This window comes from Cynocephalus volans, chromosome 14 (genome assembly GCF_027409185.1).
Source record: "Cynocephalus volans isolate mCynVol1 chromosome 14, mCynVol1.pri, whole genome shotgun sequence".
In the NCBI taxonomy this organism is placed as follows: domain Eukaryota; kingdom Metazoa; phylum Chordata; class Mammalia; order Dermoptera; family Cynocephalidae; genus Cynocephalus; species Cynocephalus volans.
This window is the reverse complement of record NC_084473.1, coordinates 22,876,888-22,904,582: the sequence shown is the minus strand read 5'-3', so window position 1 is coordinate 22,904,582 and position 27,695 is coordinate 22,876,888. Positions and strand designations below refer to the sequence as shown.

Genomic DNA, 27,695 nt, shown 5'->3' with positions numbered 1-27,695 from the left:
CTAGTCCTGGCCTGCACACCTGCTCCCAGGGAGAGGACAGATGCTCAGCTCCTCCAAGTACACATGAAATTTGTGAGTCGTGGGGGCCACATGCCGGTGCCAGCCTGCATCCAGGGCCCCCTGTTTAAATCCTTTGGGCCACAGAAGCCAGGGAAGCTCTGGGGCATCACAGGCTAATGGTAGCCTCCCCTACTCCCTCTGTAGGATGAGCAATCCAAGGTGTGGTTTTATTTTTAGCTCCTTTCCTTAAAATATCAAGGCCCCAGATGAATTGAACAGTCTTTGTTGTCACATTTCACCTCTGCTCTGAAAGGGCCCTTCCACCCACCTCACCTTGCCCACCACGAGGGATCACTGTCCTTGTGTGACACCCCCCAAATCACCAGCCACCTCACAATCATGCCCCACTCAGCAAGGGCCAGGGTGGAGACTTCCCAGCCCGGGCACCAGGCTGGAGCAGCTCAGCCCAGCTCTGCAGCTTAGCAGCCAGAGGTTCCAGTAAGAATTGTGTCAGCCTCCAGGGGCTGGACCCAACTAAGAAGCCTCCACCAGGCCCTCCAGGCTGGAGGGAGAGGGGAGTCAAGGACTCAGAGATGGGACAAATCCTAACAGAAACCAGAGTCAGAACCTCTGACCCCTGCTTCCACTCCCAGGACCCCAGGTGGTACCAGTCTCTATAATAGAGGGCTTTAGGGTATTATGTTTATTGTTTAAAGACAGTGAGTCTGCTATCTCCAATGCCAACTAAACCTGCACATATTTGCCAGGTCTATACCAGTCCAAAGCTTTGAAGGAAACACATTCCAGCTGACCTGATTTTCCCCAGCAACGGCGGGTGTGCTGGGCCTCCAGAGAGTAGGAAGGGAGCCCCCGCATTGACCGTGCCACAGTGGTAATTACAACAGCAGTATAGCTGTGTACGGCTACAGTTGCACCTTTCACAAGGCTCTTACTTTTTTAACAGCTTTATTGAGTTATGATTGACACACAAAAAGCACTATTTGATGTATCCAACTTGATGTGTTTGGAGATAAGTATACATCCCTGAAACCATCAAACCATCATCACTATCAATGCCACAAATGTGTCTATCACTTCCAGAAGTTTCCTCTGCCCTTCCTTTTTCTTTTATAGTAAGAGTACATAAATGGGGAGGTGTTGGTCAAAAGATACACAGTGTCAGATATGAAAAATAAATAAGATATGCAGATCGACTGTACAAGTAGAGTCCATGATGTATAATACTCTGTTTGTACTGGATACTTCCATATTTGCTCAGAGGGGAGATCTTCCGCAAAGAGTTCTTATCACACCAGATTCTTTTAAAGCCACCGCATCATTTGCCCCACAACATCCCAATGGTGCAGGCAGAGACATGCTGACCTTCGCATTTTACGACTGGGGAAAATAAAGAGGATACAGTGCAGGCCTGGAGATGGAGGCCTCAGCCCTCCCTACTCAAAGTGTGTTCTGTGGGTTGGTAGCATTGGCATTGCTGAGGTGCTTATTAGAAAGGCAGAATCTCAGGCTGAGCCCCCCCACTACTGAGTCAGAATCTGCATTTCTAACAAGATTCTGGGGGGAGTGGGGAATTCACCTCGAATGCAGGTTAAAGTCTGAGATATACCAGCCTAAGATCCAGCCTGGTTAGCAGGCCCATGACCAGGCATTTGGCCCCAGGACCGGGCATTCCCACTCTCTGGATGGCCCCATGGGATAGACGTATTTTTAAAAGGGAAAAGCCATATTCCATAATTACAGGGCTTAATACATGACCTAGAAAGACAAATGTTTAGAATGCTTTTTTGATGGTAGGTTTCAGAAAAAATGCCACCAATTTGTTTTCTGGGCACAATTTCTTTTGCAAAAAACAATCTCCCTGCCTTGGAAAGGCGGTATCCAGTGCCCATTTTAGATGAACAATATTAAAAGAACAAGCCTCCCATTTCCCTCCCTTCCCATGTGCATCTTTGCTTTGAGAAATTTTGTGGGTTCTGATGCAGTGATTTTTTTTTCAAAAAAGCACACATGACTCAGAGACTTTTCTCATGGGACTAATTGACTAGGCATTTGTGCTATTGCTTCTGGTGCAAATCATTATAATGGTGATAATGAAAAATAAAAAAGATATTGGAAATGACAGTTGGCAACATAATATCAGCATAAACTGAGGGAAGAAGGGAGGCGTGTATAAATTAGGAGCTCGTAAACATCAGGATCGATGAGGGAGCGATGGCGGGTACGGTTTGATCGCTTAGAGGAGGAATAACCAGAGTTATCATTACGAATAACCATCTTGGCTCCTTCTGACTCCTGGCTCTTGTGGCTTCATGGAGGATGGAAATGCTGAAAACTGGAGACCCATTTCCCCATAATCCTGTAAACACACAATCACAGTCTTTTGAGCTGGGTTTTGCAGTTACCTCCCTGCTGCAAGGGGGCCTCCCACTCTCACAGGGCTGCATCTCAGGCACAACTGACTATTCTGAATCCTGCAGAATTGACTAATTCAACGAGCTCTCTCTTCACAGGAAATAGTGTTCACCAGTGGTCCGAGCTGATGAATGAATCCTACTCGGTGCCTGGAGCCAGACCCAGCGGCAAGAGTTGCAAAGAAGAAAGACTGATGCGTTCTCTCTATTTGGCTGCCAAAAATGCTCTTGCAATTTGCTTTCTTCCGACACGAGTCTATTCAAAAGTCTATTTGGAAACATTAGGGAACGGCCGTCACATGGCCGGCAGATCATACTGCCTGTGACAGGATATTATCTTCCTTGGGAGAGACTCGACTGCTCTTTTATTTCACCAAGTAACTGGCGTCTGGGCTGATGGCTGCAGAATTGCTCCAAGAGCTGGTGACATTAAAATCCCTGTCCAGAGCAAATGCGGAACCGACAGCCACTTCAGCACGCAGGATTTGTGGAACCTTCTCTGGCATTAAGTGCAAGCGCCTGCCTTTCTTGTCTCCATCTCCGGTGGGACCTGGGGGTCCTCCTGCTTATCCAAATCCCTCCCCAGGAAACCATGAACCAACCGACTTCCTGTTCAGGGGCTCCTGCCATCGGTCAGGACTTTGTGCCCCCTTTTCCCTCCTGAGCAAATCCCTAGGCATGCCTTGGTAACCCACATGTTCTGCCCTCTTCTCATCAAATCACATCAACATCACTGGCCACTCCTTCCCCGTTACGCCAACACTGAGGGGCAAGTAAGACCAGGGTGCAGCTCCTGCCTTCAGCGGGTGTAGGCTGCTCAGGAGGGGAGCGCACAGTCAGAACGCAGAAAGAGAGCACATCAGGGCTCTGGGGAGGGAGCAGCCAGCCTGGGCTGGAGCAACTTCCTGGGGCTCCATTCATTTTAGAGAGGAGGCTGTGTCTTAGGACAGTGTGAGGGTGGCATGTGGGAAGCAGCATAGCCAGGGCTGGAAGTCCCAGCTTTGCCCCATGCACTCAGCAGCTGAGCTCATGCCCAGACTCTGGCTGAAACACACCCTCTGCCATGGAGGTAGACTCACCAGGGCTTCCTCCAAGATCAGCTGCAAGTCCCAGAGGAGGAGTGTTTTGGACCACTTGGGAGAGACTTTTGTCCCCTGGTCCTGGGCACTGACCCCTTGTTTTTCCCTCTCTTCTGTGACCTTATGCCAGCTCAGGTTCGCCTCAGACCACAGAGCCTTTTTGTCTTCATGCTGGGAGCTGCTGCCCTATCTCCATGTACTTGCTTCAGATTTTCATTGTCTTTATTCTATGTCCGTGTTTTTAATTTAATTTAATTAGAAAAAAAAGAAGCCCAGACCAGAGGGCAGCCTGTTGTGAGGTGGTGTGTTTTATCACCACCCAAGCATGCAAACGAGGCAGCCTCTGTTGACAAGTTCACATCTCCAGTGCAGAGCTGGCTGTTTGAACAGCTTGTGTGCAGTAATTGAAACATAGATTTTTGTTGCCTTTCTGTTTATTTTTAGATTAACCAAGCAGGGATACTTTGCTTCCAGGCTGCCACTTGCAATCCCGCTGGGCAGCCTGCGACTGCTGGACCCATGTACACTAGCAGCCATGAGCCCCATGTCCCCTTGGGGTCTTCCCCTTCTGGTTTGTCCTGCGTCTGATTCTGGGCAGGGGTGACTTTTGCTGTGACCCCGGGGTCCAATGCAGAGAAGCTGATGATGCCCGCTGGCTATTCTCTAACTCCCAGGTCTCCAAAGACGTCCCCTTCCCACCCTGCTGGTCTCTCACGGCAGCTATGGGAGGCAGGTGGGGCAGGGATCAGCTACCCCTTTGATGATGGTGGTAACCCAGGCACACAGAGTTAGGGCAGAGATGAACTAGAAGCCAGATCTTCCATCCCATTTAGGGACTCACATGCTGGCTCTTAAAGTTCTCACTTGGAAGGCGCACGTATCCTTTCTGCACTCACGTCATTGGCCAAAGTGAGCCATGTTGCCACATCTAACTGTAAGTGGGTAGGAAAGTGCAATCCTATCATGTGCCCAGGAGAAATGGTTTTGGGAGAAAAGACAGAGAGAAAGACGGGGTGTGTATGTGTGTTTACTGGGTCCCCGAGCTGGCTGAATCCTGTTCCTCTGAATCCTGCAGTATCCCTGGATCCCTCCATCTCAGCTTCCACCTCATTCCTTTGATATTCTATGATTTTTGCATTTAACCTCATGAGTTTGGCAGCTCCTTGAAGACAGAGCCTGCCTCCTCCTCATCTCGTTGTCCCCAGGAACCGCCACCGGCTTGGCATACTGCAGGGGCTCCACTGATGTTTCCTGGGCTGAAATGTCCTGAGAGAGGGGCCGTGAGCGACAGGGACACGGCCACGCACACGGATCCTCAGACCACTCTCTTCTCCCTCTGCAGTATCTCTGCGTCTGCATTGCTCGAGGACTTGCTCTATGCCGCCTCTTCCTGGAGGCCTTTTTGGATCACCTGTACTGCAGAGATGGCCACTCCAGGTTTCACCCAGCACCCGGCACTGCTCTCTTCTCACTACAGATCCTATGAAATGATGGTTGTGTAACTGGTTTATCAAACAGGCTGAACTCCATGGGATATCAGCAGCAAACATATTTTTCTCTCATTACTTCCCTTCAAACTTACTCTGCTGAACACAAAAAGCTTTTCTGGGGTCACTTTTGGGTACTATTTCCGTTATCATTACTGCTGTTGCTACTACACAATTATTGCTATGGCTATTATTTCTACTATGGAAAGCAAACACTTACTGAGCATTTACCATGTGCTGGCACTGTACCAAGGGCCGTACACGCATCAGCTCTTTAAATCCTCCGAACAAACCTATAAGGAGGGTACTTCTATTAAGCTGAGGCCTGGAGAGGTTTAAGTAACTTGAAGGTTTACATAACTTGTGTGGCCCCGTGGAGGACTGATTTGAGGTGATGGTGGGGTGGGGAGCACCTCACCTAAGGGGAGAGACAAGCCTCAATGTCCTCCCCTAGGCCATCTCCTTTTCAGGATTATTATTCCCTACAGTCAGTCTCATGACTTTTCCAATGTATGGGCTGGGGTGGTAGGGGGATCCTGGGGCTAGCTCCTCCTTTTAATGTGGGGGTACTGGATACCTTTCATCTCAGCCTTGAGCCTCATCTGAGACTCCAAGACAACAAGAACAGTCTCATTTAACATCCTGTTATAAATGAGTTGATTCTCCTCCAGCCCAGTTCTTGCCTCCTCCAGGAAGCCTTCCTGATGATTCCAGGTTGCTCTGTTGCCTCATCCTGAGGCCCCAATCCATTTTAGCTCTCACTCTGCTGGGCCTGTGTGCCTGTCACATACTAAGCTCTGAACACATGCAGCATTGGCCAGCATTGACCCCCCACCCACGTCCCAGGTGGAAGCCCTACTTAACACTCATCAGTCACATCCTCTACCCACAGCCACATGTGTGCAGACTCTGGCTGCACAGAGCTCAGCCCCAGGGTCTTCTGAGGCAAGGGAGTGGGTACCCTGAGGACAACTGGGGACAACAGGGTCAGGGCCCCTGAATGGGTGTTGGAGAGCTGTCTGCAGGCCAGATCTCAGCTGCAGCAGCCCTGGAGAGGAAGGGAGATGACCATCTGTTCTTGGCTCTGCTCAGCCCAGTCTGTAGGCACAAGCAGTCCATTGACAGAGGGCTGGCCTTGTAGTGGGCACACAAAGCAGGGCTGACACCCCACTGTCTGGGGTTCAACAAAGGATGCTGCAGAGACCTCGGGTGGGGAGAGAGGAAGGGAGCCCAGATAAAGCCGTGGTCCCCGCCTGAAGCTGGGGGGATTCTGGTATCAGATTCCGGCCTGGCACCATCAGGATGGCCTTCTGGGGCTAGAATAAAAGGACTCAGTATTCCTCATGGCAGAGAAGAGGACTGGCCTGGCACCCATTCCGTGGTCATACAGGAAGTGACCCGTCCCCAGGAGCAGTGTGCTGGGACCTACTCATCTCAGAGCCTACCAACTATAGAAAGTGCCTGGTGAATTTCACCATGAAGTCAGAGTCGGAAACACCTACATCCCTTTTTGCTTACCATGGGTGTGAGGTGGTGCCTGCCTCACTCTCCACACCCTGAGCTTTTGATGCATCAGCCCCCTGAACTGGGAACCCCTCTCTGTTGTGCTGAGCCTTCCTTACCCAGCTGCAAGAAGGCAGTGGGAAGGAGAGGCAAGGAGCATTTATTGAGCACCTATAGTATGCCTGCCACTCTGAAAGTCACCTAAACTGTGTGAGTGTTGGGAAAATACAATAATTTAATCAGGCTCACCTCACTTCAGGGCAGGTTGGGGGTGATTCAGTAAACAAATTGTGTGTGTGTGTGTGGAGTTGGTGCGCATGCATGGAGCCGTGGCTTTGCTGGCGTTCTGCCCCAGGTGGCCGCCACAGGAGCAGCCATGCTTTCCAACCTACAGCTTCCAAGGACCTGTTTTCTGGTTACCTAGCTCGTAGACCTGCATGTGGAAAGTCTGGTGACCCAGCCTGGCATGTGAGGGATCTGGTGACCCAGCTTGGTGTGTGAGGGGTCTGGGGACCCAGCCTGGCATATGAAGGGTTGTGACCCAATCTGTGAATGGGCTTGAGGGGGTCTGTGAGCTCCAGACCCAGCCCGAGCCAAACATTTGGCCCCCAGTCAGCAGGATTCCAACATTAGCCTAGCCTGAGCTTTACAGTGAATCACAGCACTGCTTCTGTTTTATAAAGAGGGAAACTGAGGCTCAGCAATTAGGTGGTTTGCTCAAGGCCACAAAGGAGGAAGAGGTGGTGCAGGAAGAAAGCTCTTGTGTTTGGCTTTGAAGCCAGTGCTCTTTCCACATCCTCTCTGGGTCTCAAGTCTGGCGCTGACTCCCTGCCAGCCTGGGCCTGCAGACCCTTCGCCTTTAACTCATAGTGCATCTCATAGGTTTGGCCCCCTCAGCTGACCACTGAGAGTTACTGCCTGACTCCAACCACCACTCCCCAGCTCCAACCTCGCTGCCCTGGCCTGAGCCTCTATCATCTCTTGTCTGGATTTCTGCCAGAGCCTCCTAACACATTTCCTTCCTTCCCCCCATTGCCCCCATTCAGTGTATTCTCTACCCAGCAGCCAGGGGGATCCTGTGAAAACATAAGTCAGATCATCTCACTATTCTCAGGTCCCTGTGACGGCTCCCATCTCACCCAGAGAAAAAGCCCAAGCCCTTACAGGATCCATGAGGCCCTGGTGCCCACTTTCCTCCTGGAAATGTAAGTACCATAAGGGCAGTGCTTTGCAAATGTTGATTCATTTAATCTACATAACAATTTCAGCTGTGATGGTGGCCATCTCCATTTTCCAGATGAGGAAACTGAGGCACAGAAAGGTCAAGGAAATTGCCCAAAGACATCCAGCTGGAAAGTGGCAGAGCCAGGATTCAAACCCAGGCAGCGCAGCTTTTGAGTCTGCTCTTAGCCACCACAGTCTCCAGCTGCCAGCTCTGCTCACTGCTGAGTCTTAGCTCGGACAGTGTCTGGCCTGTAGCGGGGCTCAGCCAGTGATGACTGAATGCGTGGCCACGGCAATCGCACCCCAGCTGGTTGAAGTGCCTGTCCTCTCTCTCCACATATGGGAGATCCTGGATTGAGGCCTTCTGATGTCCAGTCCCACACTGCACCACCCACCACGCTGCCATCTAATGGGGACAGCGTCAGTCAAGGTATGTTCAAGGAATGAATTCTCCCTGAGTCTTCAAGTGGTTCTTTTTGCCAGGGGACAGTGGTCCACTTGCTCTCCCTGTCCAGTGCCCCCCACAGAGCCCTGGGGAGGCCACAGGGGGTCTCGAAGACAACATCAGCAGCGTGGGGCGGGTGGTCTTGATGAGTTCCCCAGCCCCAAGCATCCCGTGTATAATGCACCTGCCCAGTAGCACCTGGAGAACAGCCGCACTCCCCCAGGAGCATACACATTCACCACGCAATTCCTTCGAGGAAAATTACTCAAGCAGCCATTTATTAAAACACAACCGCTCCCAAGGAGGCCTTTAGGCAGTGGAAATACCAAATAGCTTTGAAGCTCCAGCCATCCCAAAAGTGATGAAGCAGGCTTCTAGGCACCATCTGACTTTTAATCTGCTCGCTATGTCCCCCATTTGGAAGGTCTAATGAAATGTTACATTGCCAGAAAACATGAAAATAAGTGACTTCAGAGGTGAGGGACATATATTTAGTTTCTTGCCTTGGTCTGTTATTTGCATAAACCTCAAGGGACTAATGGGTAGGAGAAATAGAAGAAAAGCAACACCTATGTGCCTCTTGGGGGCCAGGGGCTATGCTGGAGGAATGACTGCATTTTACATTTAACCCTCGCAAGCAGCCTGGGGAGGGACATTATATTGTCATCTCTGTGGCAGAGACCACAGGAGCTCCCCCCGTCCCTGCCCTCCTCTTTCTTGGGACCAAAGCGAGACGACTCTCTCCAGCCCCCCTTGGATTCTAGCTGGTGCCGTGGGACCAATTCTTGCTAATGTGTGCAGGGTGTGTGCCAGTGACTTGGGCCTCTCCAGGCCTGTAGGTTAGAGCAGGGACACCCCATGGCAGGAGCCTTGGTCTCTGTTGGGCTCGTGGGGCAGAGTTGCTTCCCATCCACCACCCCAAACTATGACCTGGCAAAGAAGTAAGCTGCTATTGAGTTAAGCTGCTGTGGTTTGGGGTTGTTTGTTCCAGCAGTTAGTCTGCCCTGACTAATGCAATCTTAATTTCACAAGTGAGGAAACAGATTCAGAGAGTTGAAAGTGACTTGCCCTAGGTCACAAAGAGCCTGGATTCAACCAAGCAGGAGCTGTCTGAGCTTCAGGTAGACCTGGTTTCTCCCTCAGGTGTCCCAGGTGAAAGGCCAAGGCAGCTGTTCTGAGTCCATTTTCCAGGTTCAACTCCCCAGGCTGAGCAACTTGCAGTTGGTCCAGGAGAGCTTCCCTGAGGATCCAGGCAGGAGACCGTCCCTCCCCTGCAGGCATGGTCCCTCCCTTGCCTCCACCCTGGGGAGAGAATGCAGGGAGGACAGAGGCTGGACACTGGCTCCCTAGAGACTCTCTCCTTCCAAATGCCCGACAAGCCCTGAGGCCGGCACGTGCTTTGCAGAAAAGGTCAACTCTTTAGAAAGCAGGAGACTCAGCAATTCCCCAAATAGCCAAACCCTGAAAGCGAGCCTCTCCCATCACAGCGCACACATCCCGTGGAAATAGAACAAGAGATGGACAGAGAGAACCAGGGCCACCAAGGAGGGAAGGCCTCCACCGGCAGACCTGGTTATAGCCAACCGGCAAATCCCTTGTGCAGATTGTGCCCGCTCATCTGCAGAAATCTCCCTGGGTGTCCAATCTTCCAGTCAGGTGGGTCCATTGGGACTGAAATAAGTCCTCTAAATGCCTAGCTCATTTTCGTTCCTTTATAAACAGAAAAAGATGTGATTGAAGAGAGGATGGGAAAAGGACTAACCAGGGAAGAAATATGATTGCTAAATTCTGAGAGGCTGTTTTAGACAAGAGATTAAAGGGATGGGAAATAAAATAAAACAAAACACTGTCACCACCCTGGTTGTCTCACTGAGCCCTTTAGATTTCATAATGCCATTTTCCAAGGCCACCGGTGTGATGACAATGACATAACAACAGGCGGCCCACACCCCAACCCCTCCCAGGGGTGCTAATTACTTCCCCGGATTAATTCTTCAGTTTGCTAGACAGTTGCAGCAGCCACACCACCACAGCCACTGCCAGAAACAAGAGCTTCTGGATGGAAGATGCACCTCCTGTTTCCCGAAATCTGGACTTGGGGCCAAAATCCACAAATCTTGCACAAGAAGGCACCAGCCCTGCTGCTGCCTGTCGGGAGCACCAACTGTATGGCTTTTTAGGCTTGGGATTTTTTTTTTTTTTTTAAATGCATGTTTTCAATTTCAAGGGGCTTGAGTAAGAATGGTGAACATATTGTATCTGAGACCAGGGATATGGGAAGAGCAGTGCTTCAGAGACCTAGAATCATTCTGCATTGCTGGTCAGCTCCTGCCTTATTGTCCTGCTGAAACAGAGGTACACAGAGCTGCTGCCAGACTTCCAGCCACCAGCCAGCCCTGGCCAGGCACTCAGCACTGTGCCAGGGGCTGGGAGGGGTGGCAGAGATGAGTTTGGCCAAGGGCTGCCCTCAAGGACCCACTGTCTGGCAGGGCTGGGCCAATCCTCAAGGAGAACTTAGACCATAAGACAGTGAGTCTTATGCTGAGCATGGTGTGAGCCCCTGAGTTCGGGACCTGGTTCTCTTCTCTTGCCTTTCCCACAGCTAGGTGTATAATTACCCGTGCTTCTGTCCATCCACTTATCTACCCATCCATCCACCAATCCGTCCATCGGTTCACTTCTCCATCCGTTAATGTGTCAGATATTTGGTGAGCATCTGTTCACAATACTTTGCCAGGCATCCAGAAGATTACTGTCAAATGAAGAAAGTGAGAAAGTTTCCAGACCGAATTCAGTTTTGAAACCTATGTTGTCTGTCTGACATCCATTTCTCCTTCATCTGATAATAGACTCTTTCCCATGTGGAGCCCATCAGACATGGTTAGGGCGTTCTGACCCACCACTGGGGTGAGCATGTGACCAGGCCAGGCAAGTTAGTGTGTCTTATGCCCCAGTAAGGACCCAAACAGATCCAGATCCTTAAGATTGAATCTGTGAGCTCAGAAAACAAGGGCCTCTCTTTCTGCAGGATCACAAGCAGCTGGCTGGGACTGCTCCTGGCCATCTTCCCTGGTTATGGGGAGGAAGTGGTCTGCAGAGCAGAGGACAAAGCCAACCACAAAGAAGAGGACAAGGGACTGATACGAGCTCTGATATCACACCAACTACTGCATCTAGCTATGCCGCAGCTACTGCGGCACCTGTCAGTGACAAGAGCTGACACATTTTCTTTCTTGCTTAAGTTAGCTTGAGTCGGGTTCCCATCTACTGCAACCAAAGGCATTCTATGTTCTAATATACTCTCAGAGATGTACACCCTTAGTATCTGAGGGGGACTGGGGCCAGGACCCCCTGGGGATACCAAAATCTGCAGATGCTCCAGTCCCTTATAGTCGACCCCCCGGACCTGCAGGTTCCTCATTCACCATTGGTTGAATTTGCAGAAGGCTAACTGTACTAAGTTCTGTGCCACTGAAGACGAGGTCTGGGATGTAAGGAAGCAACTTTGTGACTCCTTGAGAAAGAGGGAGGATTCAGAGAGAAGGAGAGGGAAAGAAAGATGCTCAAGGTAAAAGGACAGTGTGGACCAGCACCGTCCAGCAGAATTTTCTACAACAATGGAAACGCTCTATAAGTTGTGCTACCTAACATGGTAGCCACTGGCCGCATGCGGCTACTGATCACTTGAAAACTGGCTAGTATGACCAATGAACTGAATTTTAAATTTTATTTAATTTCAATTAGTTCAAATAGTACAAAGGCCCCCAGGGAGGAAGTGTGAGGAGCAGTGAGTGCCTTTGATGCAATGGCTCAGGTGAGGGTCGATGAGGGTCTGAGCTGTGGCAGAGGAGACGAGGAGGAGCCAGAGATGAGAAGTTTCAAAGGGGAAGATGCCAGAGCCAACTCCCAGGGCTGGGGGGTGATGTGGCCATTCACTGGAATGAGGGATGCAGAAGAGGACGCAGGTTGGCGACGGAAAGGAGGATTTTGTCTTTGGATGTATGGGATTTGGGGTGGAAGGATGCTGGAATGAAGCTTGTTTCATAGGATATTGCAGCCTGGAGACAACAATTTTTGGAGTCATTGAAGTTTAGGGGTAATTGGCCCAAGTGTGGACAGGAAAAAGCATACCAAATCTAGAACTGTGAAGAATACCATGAAGAGGTTGGAAAAAGAGAGAGCAAGGAAAGCAACATATGAAGGAGTCAGAAAGAGGCAGGTAAGGAGAGCACAGGTCAGTGGAGTCTGCTAGAATTATTAGTGAAAGTCTCATTTTTTTAACATACAGACATGTTTTTGAGATAACTGAAATGTATTTCTTTTAGTGTCCAATCTTAAACAAGAGCAAAACGTTTTAGCCACTGAAAGGACAACGTATTCTGAAGTACACGGCATACTTCCAATGTGCTGAACAGAATTCGGCATAACAGAGACACCTAGGGCTGCTAGTGTCACCCCCAGGACTGAAGGAGCCTCGTAGGATCCAGTGTCCCTACACTAATTGGCCCTGGGCTGCTGTGCTTTCTAGGTGTGCACCTTGAATTTTAGAGTTTTGCAGTCACTTCACCTCTGATTAACTTCTAACCACCCCTCTCCTCACCCTTGCCAGAACAGGAGTTTGCAAAATTTGCTTTGAATTTATAATGCATATAATCAGTCTTATAATTGATTTAAATCATTTCTTAAACAACAATCCTGAATTAAAGCCTAAGGGGTTGATGATGAGAGAAACAAAGATTTGGGGTGCAAGAACAAGAACCGTGAGGGACTGATGAAGAGAGAACAAGATTTGGGGTGGGTGCCCACATTTCGTGATCCCTATTTGTTTTGCCAGCCACTCAGAGGTGCCTTCCGTTCTTTTCCCAATCTCGGCTCTGAATCTCTAGGAGAGGTTTCCAGATCACTGAGAACTGGTGGAAAAAGCAGAGGCCCTGACAATCTTGCCACTGAGAATCTCTTATTCTGAAAGAGATCAATGGCACAAATTGTCACATTGTCACAAATGTCTAGGACAAACACTATACACTAGAGTTAGTCCAGCTGCAGCCCAGACAACTAACAGAGTGACATATTGCACAATGTGTCCGTCTCACAATCAAAGATCATTCCTCACGCTCACCCCCACAAAGCCACAGGCACACTCCTCTGAGCATTCAGAATGAATGTTTCAGTCATGATTTCAGCTTCCTGCATGGCACAGGGTCTGGGATCTGGGTAGCAAGGAGGTGACACAAAAGGTGACAGATAATCTCCCTCTTTGAGGGTCGAGGTCAAAAGCTTTTAGACGTCTTGGTAAAGACAAAACAGTACAAGCATGAAGCCAAGCAGTTATGACGATGAATTGGGAATTCCAGCTGTGCACCAGGGCCATGCAAGTGAAGCTGATGTCATGCATCTTTGTTTCTCAAAGTGTGGTTCTTGGACCAGCAGCGTTGGCGTCACCCAAGAGTTTTTAGAAATACAGAGTCCATTGAGAAGCACTGCTTTCCCCATTTATAATTCTGTTTTACTGGTCAAAGGACTCTGGGACTGGGAGTTGGAAGAAACCTGGGTTCTACTCTAGTTCTGCCACTCATCAGTGGTGTGAATATGGATAAGTCCTTTCTCCTTTCTGGCCCCAGTTTTCACAAATGCTGGTTGGGGTCCAGCTGAACAGGCTCAATGATCCACCCATGTTCTAACCCCTGAAGCAAGGTCTCCAGGTTCTCTCAGTGCTTCCAGAGCACCTTTCCTTTACAGACCACAGCCTCCTTTTTTCTCATGGATAAATCATAATGGGATTTTGGAAGAGTTTCCTACTGTCATGGAGGCTACGGCATGAATCATGACATCCTTTGGACACATTCCAAAGCCTCCAGCATCCTGAAATATCAAAACCAGGATCAAATGGGCCTCATTAGAACGCAACCTTTCCTCCCCTGGTTAGGCGTGGAGGTGCCGGGCTGTCCTGAGACCTGCCTCTCCAGCTCCCCCCTCAGCTTGCAGCTTCTCATATGTGGCCAAGCTCCAAATGCCCCAGATCTCAGCAAAGAGCCGATGGACCATCTCTTCCCAATACTCAGAGGAGGCCTCCTGCTCCCTTTAGTCACTGTCATTCTGTGCTCCAAATTTTGTCAACACATGAATCCTAGTATTTTATGGTCACAACTCTGCATTTCAAACACTAATGCAGCTCACATGTTGGGCACAAGTGGTTAAACAGGATGCCTCTTCCTGATCTTCTGGAGATGCCCCTGTGTCTGTGTGCGTGCGTTTAATCGTGTTATCATGGAGTCCATGTTTCTGCCCACTGCAGGAATTTATAGCTCACCACCCCTCTCCTCACCCTTGCCAGACAGGAGTTTGCAGAATTTGCTTTGAATTTAGAATGCATGTAATCAGTCTTATAATTGATTTGTATTATTTCTTAAAAAACAATTTTGAATTAAAGCCTGAGGGGTTGATGATGAAAGAAACAAAGATTTGGGGTGCAAGATGGAGAAGTTGCCCCTCCTTCCTGAAGGACTTTAAATGCACTTCCTTTCACAGCAGTATGGTGGGGAAGCAAATGGGGGAAAGCAGACCCCTCAGCCCCGAGGCCACAGGGTGTCCAGGGAGAGCGAGGGGCAGTGCTGCCTATGGGGAGTGGGTGGCAGTGGCACCCACCAACTGAACCTGCCAATTGAACCTGAGGGCCATTGATGCCTCTGAGAGGGAGCTCAGAACAAATGCAAAAGCAGAGACTGGGGACCAGATTGCAGGAAAGTGACATCGAGAGGCAGGCTGGTGTGGGACATGAGCATACACGCGTTGAGTTTCTGCAGAAAACAGGGACATAACAAGAAAGGGGGATGCCAGCCAGGCCCAGAACTGTCCTTTCACCGTACCTGGAGAAGTGGGTGTGTGCATGCATGCCTGTGTCCTGGTTTTTACTATTTTATTAGGTAGGAGGAGAAACTAGAAGTTTATCTTAGAATGTCGCTGTCCTTCCTTTACAATGTTTGGTATCTGTTTACTGACATCAACCCTTGGGTGAATGGTACAGTTTCTTTCCATAGCACGGGCTCAGGCATTTTCAACAGATCCTCCCTCTGTCCTCCTAAAGGCTTCAGTGCAACAAACCTTTATGGAGAGATACCGAGACTCAAAGTTCTGGTTTTGTTTTGCAAAAACGAAAGGTCAGCAGCCCCCTTCAGAATGTTGCTGTGCCACGGTCTCTGTCCTCTGAACGTGTGAAGTGTTGTTTGTGAGTTTGAGGTGGTGATGAGCAAAGCATTAAGCTGTTCAAAGAATGAATCAAACATGGTCTCCAAGGTGAAGGAGGGAGGGTTGGCCTCCTTTAAACCCTCCACAATGTGCCTCTTTGGGGGCCCAGCATGGCGTCAACGGCACCAGCACCGGCCTCCTGCTGTGACAAGAGCCCAGGTGTCACTCCGGATTACAGGCGAGAGCCAAACCATCCTGACAGCTAGGCTGCCATCCTCAGAGTGTGCTCTAATTTCTGCATCTCAGAGCCCCTTGGGTCTTGAGGACGGGGTCACCCCAATTATGATGCTGGGAGTTGCTGGAGCGATAAAGTAAAATTCACCCCTCGGTTGTCAGGTTGAGGCTGCACGCTGCTTGAGAGAGTTTATGTGAGAAAATCAAGTTCAACCAGTGGTGTGACTGTGTGCTCACCCAACTCTGTCTCGACAAAAGGACCCTGGATTCAGGAAGGACACTTGTCATTCTGCAAAGGGCTCCACGCTGATTCTAAGAAAGGGGTTGGCAGTCAGAGATGGCCACTGCTTTCTGCACTTTTGTTCTCAGTACCAGAAACCAAATCCTCAGCCAAGCAGCACCTTTGAGCTATGTGATGTCAAAATTTAAGGGACAGATAATTTTTTTTTTGGTTCTTTCTTTCTTGAAAAAAAATTTTTTATTATGGCAAAATGTACTTAACATAAAATTGACAATTTTAGCCATTTTAAGTGTACACTTTAGTGGCATTAAGTACCTTCTCAGTGTTGTATAACCATCAATACCATTCATTGCCAAAACTTTTTCATCTTCCCAAACTAAAATTCTATGGTCATTAAACAATAACTCTCCATTCCTCCAGCCCCTGGCAACCATCATTCTACTCTTTGTCTCTATGAATTTTCTCTAGGTACCTCTACATGAAATCATACATATATGCATATGGAATCATACAATATTTGTCCTTTTGTGTCTGGCTTATTTCACTTAGCATAATGTCTTGGAGGTTCATCTATGTTATATGTATCCACAAATGTAGTATTTCCTTCCTTCTTAAGGTTGGATAGTATTCCATTGTATGCATATACTACATTTTATTTATCCATTCATCCATCAATGGGCACTCAGGTTGCTTCCACCTTTTGGCTATTGTCAATAATGCTGCTATCAACATGGGTGTACAAATATCTGTAATCTCCTCCCTTCTGGTGAGAGGCAGATCACAGCTTGTGGCTGTGCAAGGCTTGGCACTAACTTCTGCAGAGGCAGGCTAGAGTGAGGTCTCTGCGGAGGCACCTGTGCACTGACACCTAGCTTGGGACTTAAAGGATTACAATTCCTCAAAGGCAGAGGCTATTCTGTCCCTTTTCCTCCTAGAGCAATCCTGTGACATGCTGGTGTTAGCCACACTTCTTAATGTCATAGGAAGACCAGAATAGGTCCCTGTGTCTGGCCCATCTGGTCAGGTCACATATTTTTTAAATTAACTAATTGTATGGAGGTATAATTTCCATAAAGGAACTGTTCAGATCTTAAGTGTACAGTTTGGCGAGTTTTGACAAATGTATGCGTCTGCTTAACCACCACCCCAAACAAGATCAGACCATTTCCATCGGCCCAGAAGTTTCCTTCATGCCAGACTGCATTTCAGCAGCTTCTTTTCGAGCCAGTTGCTACTGCTGCAGCATCAACAGGATTAGGGGACCTAAAAAGCCTGTTGGGGATTCTAGGCTGTGAAATCCAAGATGCCCTCAGTTTGGAGTTACCACTAAGGGCAGTTTTTTTATTCTTTCTAATTCTGCAGGTGATTAGCCACCCACAGTAGTCTGACAAGGGAAGTTTTGAAGCACTGGAGCCCAACACAGACTGTGGGGCCTCAGCTTCACTCAACAATTTAAAATGCATTCACTCTGCAAGGCTGTCTTGGGCACCCTCTCTGTGCCAGGCATGGGGCTGGGCACTGCCGTGGCAGGAAGGGGGTAAAGTGAGCGACCCCTAAAAAGAAGCTCAGTGCAGCTAGGGAGACACTGAACAGAACAGAAAGAAGAATGATATCTGGGCTGGAACATAAGTTAGCATCTCGTGATGCTGCAAAGGAATAAATCATTCTGGCTAAGGCCCAAAGGAAGCCTTCTAAGAGAAGGGGCCTTCAAACCAGCCCTTTAAGGGATGCATAGGATTTCAACAGAAGGCAAGAAAGAGAAGAAAATTCCAGGCTGGAGGACACTGTGTATCAACAAAGGCATTAAGACATAGTAAGAACTACCATTTACTGAATGCCTACTAAGGCATTGGGCTAGGTGTTTCTCATTTGATTTTATTTAATAACAATTCAGTAATAACGATGTACCCTACAAGGTAAGTCATATCAGGTGCAACGTGGCTAGGTGACTTCTCAAGTTCACAAAGCATCACACCCGGATTCCACCCAAGGTCTAGATAATTCTGAAGCCCACATTATTTTGTTGTTCACTGTGCTGGGGAAAGAAACATCCTAAACCTGAACAGGAAAGTGGGAAAGGGACTCATGGTTGCCCTGAATGGCTTTCTAAAAACTGGAGACTCAACTGTCAGTGGTTCCTCATTGGATTCAAATTTCAATTAAAATGGCAGGAGCAATATCACATATACAAAAAGAGTGTGTAAACTCTGCATTATGCACACACACATATGTATTTTAATGTCATAAAAAAATCTCATGCATTTAAAATAAAGGGATTTAATTAATAAAATTGTTTTTCTAAAAGCAGTATTATTTACACAAAATAGCCCAAGTCAGGTTCACAAAGGTTGAAAGCATAGTTTGCTTGTAGTTAGTGTTCTGACTATCCATATGTGAATCTTCTGAAGAGCTGCTAGCACATGGAAACTCTGTTCCCTTTACTGCTATAACTGCCCCCAATTCTTATTTACACCGTTAGTCCCATGACAAAGGGGGTCCTCAGACTATTACAAATGTCATCTCCCTTCTCTTTACCCTACCCAGCCTGAATGCCCCACCAAGGAAGGAGCTTTTCCAGAGCTTCCAGGTCTGCTTGGCTTCTATCTGCTGGCCAGGGAGAGGCCACACAGAAGCTGCATCCATGACCTGGAGCTCCTCATGTTGCATCAGCGGCTCAAGTCCTGGGAGAGGCCCATGCACTCCCCGACGCCAAATGCCGTGAGTCCTGCTGGGCCAGGAGCTTCGAGTCTCCTCAGAATCCCAGCTCACACCATCTTGGCCTCCTTTCCAGTGTGGGTAGAACACCTGCCTCTGAGGTGGGGGCTCTCGGGCCCCTTATGTAAGTCTTCATTTCCCTACTGCCTTGAAAGGAACACTCAGAAAGACGGACATCCCTGGATCCCAGAATCCACACCAGACCCACAGCCCAGGAGTGGCCACAAGCAGCTGCGTCAGAAGGCAGCTCACCAGCATGCACACAGATTTGTGCACATGGATCACACTTGTACACTCCCCTCCCTTCCTTATACACATATTTTCTCTGCTGCCTTGGGACACCTGGGCCTGCAGTACGTGTACACCCTTTCCTCCCCACATACGTCCGAACCGCCTTACGTGCAAGGGAGGGACTGAGAGCTGCCCTCAGAGCAGCTACTGGTTGGCAGAAAACCTCTTGAATTCCCAAAGACTGGGCCAGGCAGCACCCCATTCTCAGCTCGGGGTCTCTGAGTTGCAGAGGCATGAAGGGATCCTTCTCTGTAGCCCCCAGGATTTGTCCCCCCAGCTGAGTGCCTCCTCTCTGCCACGTGTGCATGCAGCTGCAGGCCTGTCTCTCTTCTCAACAAAAGTTCATCTCTCTCCAGTCAGTAGCCTGGAGCCAGGCCAACACTCCCCTTCCCCCCGAATGCTCCTCGATTTGCAGAGGTCTGCAGCGAACAGCTCCCTGCCCTGACCCTCTCACTGTGCAGAGCAGGGGGTGGGTGATGCTGGGGGCACACCTCCTCCTGCCTGACTCCCACAGGCTGCCCCACAAACCACAGGCCTCTAGTGTCCATGAGCTCCCCACCCCCCAGGCCTCAGCCCCAAATTAAGACAATTTATAATCGTGTCACTCCCACGATTCATTTTTGAAGAAAGGATTTTAGCTTTGAAAGAAAGTGGAATTTAGTTTTTAACACAGGAGCAAGACCAAGTCAGCCCTTGGGGGTGTGCATCCTGGGAAGGCCTGCTGGCGGGGCCTGGGTCTCAACCCAGGCGCGAGATGCGATGTGGTACAGAGGGTGCGTGGGCCTGCCGCACCCTGCACCAGCTCCCCCGCCTCCGTTCTGCTGTAAGCCAAGCACATTGCAAACCAGAGTACTTCTCCTTGCCAGTGAGCCGTTGCTGTCTGTATACTCCAGGAGGAGGCCATTACAGGAAGTTAATAGAGTTTTAAATTTGTTTTTAAATTTTATAATGCAATTCATCAAATTCAGTGTCTGAGCACAGCATTCATGTTCAGACCAGGCAGCATATGTCAAACAGGCCCTACTCTTCCCCCACCGCTCTCCAATGAGGAAAGTTTAACTCTTTAGGGTAACTGCCAGCATGGTCCCAAATGGGGCTGGTTCTGGTCTCTGGGGGTTGTTCTGGAATAGGCCCCATGGAAAGGCTGGGGACTTACTGATTTGGGACACTCTGAGTACCTTCCATGCATGGCTATAGAGGCTGCCTTAGGCACCTTGCTGAGGTCCCTTACTGACGAGGCTACCTGGGAGTCACCGTGACTTGGTTCTTTCAGGCTCACATCCATTATGGTCCCAGGTATTGGGGGAGTGAGAAAATACCCCTGGCACGGGCGTGGAAAGTGAGTGGCACAGTCTGTTGATGAGGGACAGATGGGAGCACGTTTCTGCTATTTTTCACCCAGAAGGATTTCTTTTAAGGACATGTTCAGCTGAACTTAGGATCATTATTGTAACTTGGGATCAGTTGCTGCTGAATTGGAAATAAGTGAGATTTATGGAACCATGGTTTTGTGAAGAACATCTTGGGTATCAGGATTTGCAGCAGATCTTCTGTACACTAACTGCAGTCAATCTTGCTTTTTATTAAGCTTTAATAAGTAACTTTGGTTCTAGGGGAAGTTACGAAATACATATTTCTTGTAAGTAAAATCCTGTTGGTCTCAGAGCAGAATGTAATAACACAGCTTCCTCCTGGAGGCTCTGATAGTGTAGACTTCACCAAGGCCACAGAACCCTGAGAGGGAGTGAAGGGTCCCTTCCCCAGCATCATCTGGCAGTGACTGGGTGGGGGGCATGACTACCAGGGCACAATCACCAGCTCTCTCCCTGACATGTGGCCCAATGTTGGCACTGGTCTGCCTTCAAAAGGCCCAAAGCAGCAAGAGCCCAACATGCCTGTTTTCAGTTAATGGGACCCACAGCATGGCTGCACCCTGGCCCTAGCTGTCTGGCTACCATGTGGCAGTGACTTTCGGTCACCGCTGATTCGCAGCTTGTCTAGACTGGTGACAGAGAGGAGAGCAGCTTCCCAACCAGACTTCTGCTGAGCCCCAGAAACAGCCCCAGCTTCTCCTCCACCTTGCTGAACACCTGGGTGTCAACCTGAGCTTTGCGCTTCTTAAAATGGACAGACCACAACTAGAAAATTAACCCTTCTTTGGAGCTACACACCCAGTTAAACACCCTGTACTACTTTTCAACTCTTAGGAGACTTTTGCACAATGTCTGTGCCCTTCCAGACGGAGCCTGGTGCTCTAACTCTGTATAGCATCAGACCTCTTGCTCCTAACTTCATGCAAATAGAAAAGCTGGGGTAGGGTGGGGCTAGAACCTTCTGCAGCCTCTGCTCTCCTGAGCAGATTCAGAAACAGATGCTAAGAACTGGGTCCAGGTGGGATGCGGGGGCCGGGGTGGGGCTGGGCTTGGCAGCTGGGCGGGGCAGGGAAGGAGAGAAGAGCGTCTTGAGGTGATGAGAATCTTTTTGCATTCAAGGGCTTGCCGCCTTCCAACTTGCTACTTACTGCATTGAAAAATATTCCACACGATTGAAGAACTATTTTCCACAACAAAATGCTAGTATTCATCAGGAGGCGCGGGCTGTGCAGTGTGAACAATTCACTTTCGTTAAGTACCATATGGCCGCTGGTAGGAAAACGCTAACATGTTTCAACAGTACAGCTGGGGTAGGGCTCCTTTATTCACCGTGCAGATGGCTCTAATTGACATCTCTCCTAAAACAGGTCTCCAGCATTTCTGCAGGATCATTAGAGTAATTAGTTATTAAATACCATCACCACTTTTAGAGAGGGGGTCTGATCCTTGGCAACATTCCACCATGATGGAACTGACAGGTTGGTTGGGAGGCCAAGCCGAGGGAGGGCCAAGGAAGGGGTGTGCTAACTCCTCCTCCTCAATGGCAGGGCTGGAAGAGGACAAAGACCTCACTAATTCCAGAACAGCCCCTCGAGAGAACTCGAACAGCCCAAGAGCTCTGCACCAGCGTTCTAGAGCCGGTCCTGCCTCTGCAGCTGTGTGACCTCATAAGCCCCACCGATTACTCAGCTTCAGCTTGTCCATCCCTCAGATGGGGTAATAGCAACTGCCTTCCTGCTCCACAGGCCTGAGGCTGTGTGATGAAGAGCACATGGAAAGATCCAGAGGGACTAAAGTGCAGTGGCTGAACTGGTCTCGTTGACTATGTTTGAGGCTCAGCCAGACACACATTGACCACTTGAATGAGCGAGAAGCTGTGGCCTCTCAGGACTTGGGCACACCTGAGACAAGGTCCCTGATACTGTGACAAGCGAGGCTTTGTCATATTGTGACCAGAGCCCAGTCTGCAAACACCAGTCACACAGGCTGTCTCAGGAGAAGGTCAATTCAGGGCTGGGAGGCTCAGCCTGGTCTCCATGAGCCTGGAGCCCGGCTCGCAGGTGGAGGCTGGTTTCTAGACAAGACCTTCACTCAACCTCCCAAACCGGCCCTTGAGAATGATCAGGAAATACCAGAAAACAGCCCCAACATCTGCCCTGACTCTCAAGTGAGTTCGTCACCTCCCATCAGCCAGGTCTATACCAAACCAGTGCTTGGCTGGGGTGCTGGGGAGGGGGGAGAGGAGGAGGAGAATGATGAAGGGCCGTGACCAGACTACTGCTCCCCCTCATGGTGCTGCACACACACAGGGCTCAGCAGACCCCCCACCACAGTGCAGGGTGGTGGCCTGAACACAAAGTCCATGTGAGGGTCTACAAAGGAGCTCTCCAGCCAGCGCTATGTACTTGGGCTTCAGGTCTGGTCAGGGGTGGGCTGACATTAACCCCAAAGAGAGTTCCTAGTGACAAGAGACAGCTGAGGGTGGGCAGGGGCCTGTGGGGAGCACACCTGCAGCAGAGCTCTGAGGGCCCCCCTCCCCAGTCACCCCAAGGCTCAAGTGGCTTCCCTGCCCCAGACAACTTGCAGACCTGGCTCTCCCTGGCTGTCTTAGTTCCCCGCACCGCACACGCAGGCAGCACCACCAGGGTGGACGCAGAGATAACACCTCGAATCACACTGCGTTTGTAGGAAAGAAAGGCCGTCTGGGGACGTGTACATCCCTAGGATTTCTTCAAAAAAGTAAATACATGTATCCAAAGGGTAATATGGATTTAGAAAATAGCCTTCACTTTGAGCTCATTCCCCATTGATTGAGGGTTAATGGTGTGACATTATTAGTTTAATTTCACAGTCTAATCAGTTTCCTGCTTTATTGATCGAAGGATTTGGAGCAATTGTAAATTTGTGAGGACGAACAGTAAAACTCCTGGCTGAGGGCAGAAAGCCAGGTGGCTCTCCGAGCTCAGGGGCCACACAAGGGAACGCCTGGCCTTGCCGTCCACACAGCTCACCGGACACAGGCCACGCAATCCACAGGTACCCTCTCAGGCCACATCTTCTTCCTCCCACTGTGAGCCACACAGAAGGCACAGTGTCTCCAGACCCACAGGAGCTCGTTAGTAACTAGCATCAGAAATGGAGGCCAGCCTCAGAGAGAGCCCTTCGCCCAGTGCCACCCAAGCTCAAGTCCACCCTGGATGCCATTCCGAGCCCCACGCCGGCCTGGGCCTCATTGTTAAACACCCTCCGTTAGCAGGGCCCCATCTGTGCGATGGAATTTTTTTGTCACTTTTTCAAATCAGAATAGAAACAATTTTTAGTCTATAATTATCATTTCTTTTCTCAACAGACAAATGTTTCCTTTTAAATTGTAGGGCGGAAAAAGCAAAGAACAACATTTTAAACCAAAAAGAAAGACTAAAATTAATTTCCACTTTACAGAAAAATAAAATACAACAGCTCTAAGAAGCCAGTTTTTTTTCCCCCCAAAAGAGCAACAAATGCAACAGTGTATTCACCACCACTGTCAATGCCCATTTTTAGGAAGCAAGTTCTGGAGGGATGGTGGTGAAGGGGTTTGCAGACCCGTCTCTGGAGTCAGGGTTGGGCAGCAGCCCCGGGCCTTGCCTCTGATTTCCCGGAGGAGGCTGGTCTGCTCCTGATGTCTGGGTTCACTCGGGATGAATGACCTGAAGCCCTCAGTGTGGGGAGCCAGCTTGTGATGTAGGGTCAAGGTCTGGGGACTCCCAGCTGCTCTACAGTGCCTCAGGATGAAAGCTAATCCCTCGGGCCCTCAGTTTCCTCATCTCTAAAATGGGAGTGTTGCTCACTTACAAAGGCTGTTGGAAAGACTCTGTGGGCTAAGCGTTCTGAAATCCTGAAGCACTGAACAAATCCTGCTGCCAGCCCCATGCAGTCAGGACTAGCCAGACATCATTGAGAAAGACTCCAGCTCTGCAGTCAGAGGCCCAGCAGCCTCCAAGCCTTGCTCAGACTCTCTCTAAGCCAGCAAACCCCTCCACCTGCTCCGGGAAAGGCAGTCCCTGCCTGCTCCAGGCTCCGGTGTTGCACTAGCATGCAGCAGGAGCGCTCCAGATGGACATGCTCTTACTGACGGCACCCTAAGCTCAGGCGTGCTGCCCCGTGGGGAGGGAGGTGTGAGCTGGGGGGATTCCTCAAGGCTCCAAGGGAGGGATGAGCACAGGCCAACCTTGGAGGGGAGGAGACGCAGGTCACATTTAAGGACCTGAAAGTTCAGTGTGGCTGAGATGGGGCCTGCTCAGGGGAGGAAGCAGAAAGGCAGGAGGCACGTGTGTCCTCTGTGTGAGGAGTGTCAAAGGTCCTCAAAGGCCAAGGCTGCCCCGACCCCCACTCCCTCCTCCAGCCCCCTCACCAGGGAAGCAGGAGTGACGCATGTCACCAATGCACTATGACAATGTTAGTCTTCAGCACAAAACCCTTCAGGGGCTACCCATTACCCAGTGCTGTGCTGGTAAGTGTTTAACACCTGGATCTGGTAGGTGGGGTCAAGAACAAACACACTAAAGCGAGTCAGACCCTGATGGGTGGTGTTCGCCAGTCTGTTGTATAAATGCTTGCACACTGTGGCCCTTTCAAGCTACTAACGAGAGGTCATTGAATATGGAGCTGGGAAGGGGCACTAACAATGGGCTCTTGGAAGCCACCTCGCCGACCTCACCACACTGGAGAGACTTGTGAGTGGCTGTGGGGATGGGCTGCGGAGGTGCAGCCCCACACCTGCTGCTGCTCTGTGACCAGGAGCAGGCAGGCAGGGAGCAGAGCAGGCCACCAGGGTCCTGTCTCTGCTCTGACCTTCAGTGGCTTTTCCCCATCATCTCTCGGCTCATGTCCAAACACCTCACCTGGTGCTCACGGCTTCCCATACCTGATGCCACCTCATGCCCTCCCCGGGCTCTCCTCCTGTTGTTCCTCTCTCTGCACCAGCTTCACACCTCCTCAAGGTTCATTGTCACACCGTGGGTTGTCCCACCTTCGGGTGGTCCCCTCTTTCTGGGATGCTGCCTCTCCCACATTCCTGGACCAAACCCTCCCCATCCATCAGGGCCGAGTTACCGGCCCACCTCCTGTGCGATGTTTCCTCTGAATGCCACGGCTCCCGCACCTGCTGGTCATGAACTCCCTGGTGCACATGGGCATGCCCCTGCTTGACTGCACACTGTGCACCCTCCTGGTAGAAAAAAGTCTCTGGAACATTCTACTGAATCACTCAACTCTCCTCATGGTAGGCTCCCAACTCAGGATTCTTCCTGATTTGTCTTTTCCTTCTGACCTTTACTTTCTTCTTAAGGAAGCAGAGGAAGGCAAGCGTCGGTGTCCAAGATCTTTGCTTCCAAGGACACCACGGCCATGGGCACAAGGATCTCGTGATGTCCCCTGCCATGGCCGGGTGAAGCAGAAAGATGGCCGGACTGCATCAGGAGGGAGATTGGTGCTGGCCCCAGGATGCAGTAAAACTCGTGGCAGAACAGGCAGGGCCTGTGGCAGAGACACAGGATCCCCATAATGAGCCCAAACAGGTGGCAAAAGGCAGCTGGGCATCCAGTGCACCTGACAGCTTTCTAAAAATAGCTGGTGGGCCCTGGCTTTGCAGGCTCCCCTCTGGGCAGGGGCAGGGTCTGGGGCCTGTGGCTATTTGCTCATTAAGTTTCAGAGGAGTGGGGCAAGTCCTGGCTGGTTCTGTACCTTACCCTTCCCAGACAGGGCTGGAGTGGTATGACTCAGCCAGACAACATGCAAGCGCAGGCCTGGGGCCTGGGGCCTGGCTCTGCATCTACCCTTTAGCTCTGCCCCACTGCCTGGCTGGAAGCCACTGTCCCTTGGCTACTGGTCATGTGGAAGGGACAGGAAGGAAGACGGGGCATGAGCTGATGCCAGCAGGCTCCGGGTATCTTTCCTTCTTGGCCAAGGGACCTGTGTACACATTCTCCTCGAATCAAGGCACTGACAGCATCAAACAAAAATGTCATGGTCTGAAGCCATGCAGTGTAGCAGAAAACAAGAAAAGAAGAAAGGAATTCTCTGGGCCAAACCCCAGAAGTCTCCTCTGCCCTCTTGGCCCCACAGGCCCAGGGACAAGCAGTGGGCACTGGGACAAAGGGACAGTTCTTCTCTTCCAGGCACAGGCTTGGCCTTACCCTGCTCTCAGAGCCCAAACTTCTCTAGTTTGTTCCTCCTTCCTACATGTCCAGACCAGAATATTTAGCCCCCAGCACCTTAAAGTCATGCATGTGGCCTTGCTTCCCAGCCCAGCTCCAGGGTTTCACCTGGGGCGCTCAGCTGGCTTAGGGAAATCTCTTAAAAACAAATCACACTCATTAAAAGTAACAGTATGTATTCTTATGAGCCAGAATGTCATCAAATTCTGGAGATCACTAAATCATCCAGCTGAGAACCATAGTCTGAGAGAGTTTGAATAAAAAATTACAGGGAGCAAAATTACGTTCCAATGAGCTCCCTAGCAAAAATAAGCTGCCTGCCTCCCCACTTGGAAAATGCCTTCCAATCCTCTCGCTGAGAGGCAAGGAAACTGGGAGGCTTTTGTTTTCCTGTAACATTTTCATGCTAAATGCGCTCCTCTCAACGTGAGTCCCTCAGAAACTTCGACTTTTAAACCCAGCTTTCCTAATGGAGTCTGGGAGGGACACACACAGAGCATTGCTCATCCTAAAAAAGCTGGTAAGGCCCAAAAAGGAATACAACAGATAGAACCAGAGAGGCCCCTCTGCCGCCCAGTCTTCCACCCGCCCCCTCTCTGAGTCGAAGGCCACCAAGGCCTGGTGCACACATTCCTCCTAGCTTGGCCTGTGCGGAGATCGTGTTGCTGAAACATGACACCCGGCCTGCTGGCCTGCCAGCCGCGCGGCCACCCTGGCACCAGCGCACGCGCAAGCCACCCACCCGTGAGCCACGAACATCCGTCACCGTCACTGTCACCGTGCCTCCGGCTGCCGCCCTGCTCGTTTCTCCAGCCGCACCTCTCAGGAGTCCTGCCGCTCCCTGGCCTGCCGCTTCCCGGCCTTCCTCAGCCCCTCAGAGCCAGGGCAGGCCCAGCGGGCGCCTGGGTCACTGCAGTCGTGCCTGTTGCCTGCCAGCTCTGAGTCTGGTGTAGTGGAAAGAGGTGCAGATGAGGAGGGCATGCAGGCTTGGGCGGTGCTGTCACTCCCCAGCACAGTGGCCGTCAAGTTGTCTCCCTCCTCTGGTCTTGGCTTCCTTTTCTGAGAAGTGAGATACCAGCATCTCCTCTACCCAAGCCCAGATGGGGAGGACTTGGGAAGAGAAAAGAGGGCTAGTAAAAAAAGTCACTATCACTCGACAGCAAGGCTGAAGGTGTCCAGGCAAGCCCCAGAAAGAGGCACAAGCCTTCCTGCCTGACTCTTGTCTAGATCATGAGATAAGTACTTACTTCAAGGTTCCTCTTGCCTCTCTGGTAAAAGGGATTGTAGAA

General features: G+C 50.3%; 1 protein-coding gene across 1 annotated transcript in view; it reads right to left on the bottom strand.

Annotated features, from left to right (window-relative positions):
• The window catches only part of KLHL29 (kelch like family member 29), a 168,714-nt gene extending 141,448 nt beyond the window's left edge, over window positions 1-27,266 (bottom strand). Inside the window, exon 1 of the mRNA XM_063078911.1 lies at window positions 27,149-27,266. The gene's annotated coding sequence lies outside the window, so the exon portion shown is untranslated. The remainder of the gene's footprint in view (window positions 1-27,148) is intronic.
• Between the last annotated feature and the right edge of the window lie 429 nt (window positions 27,267-27,695).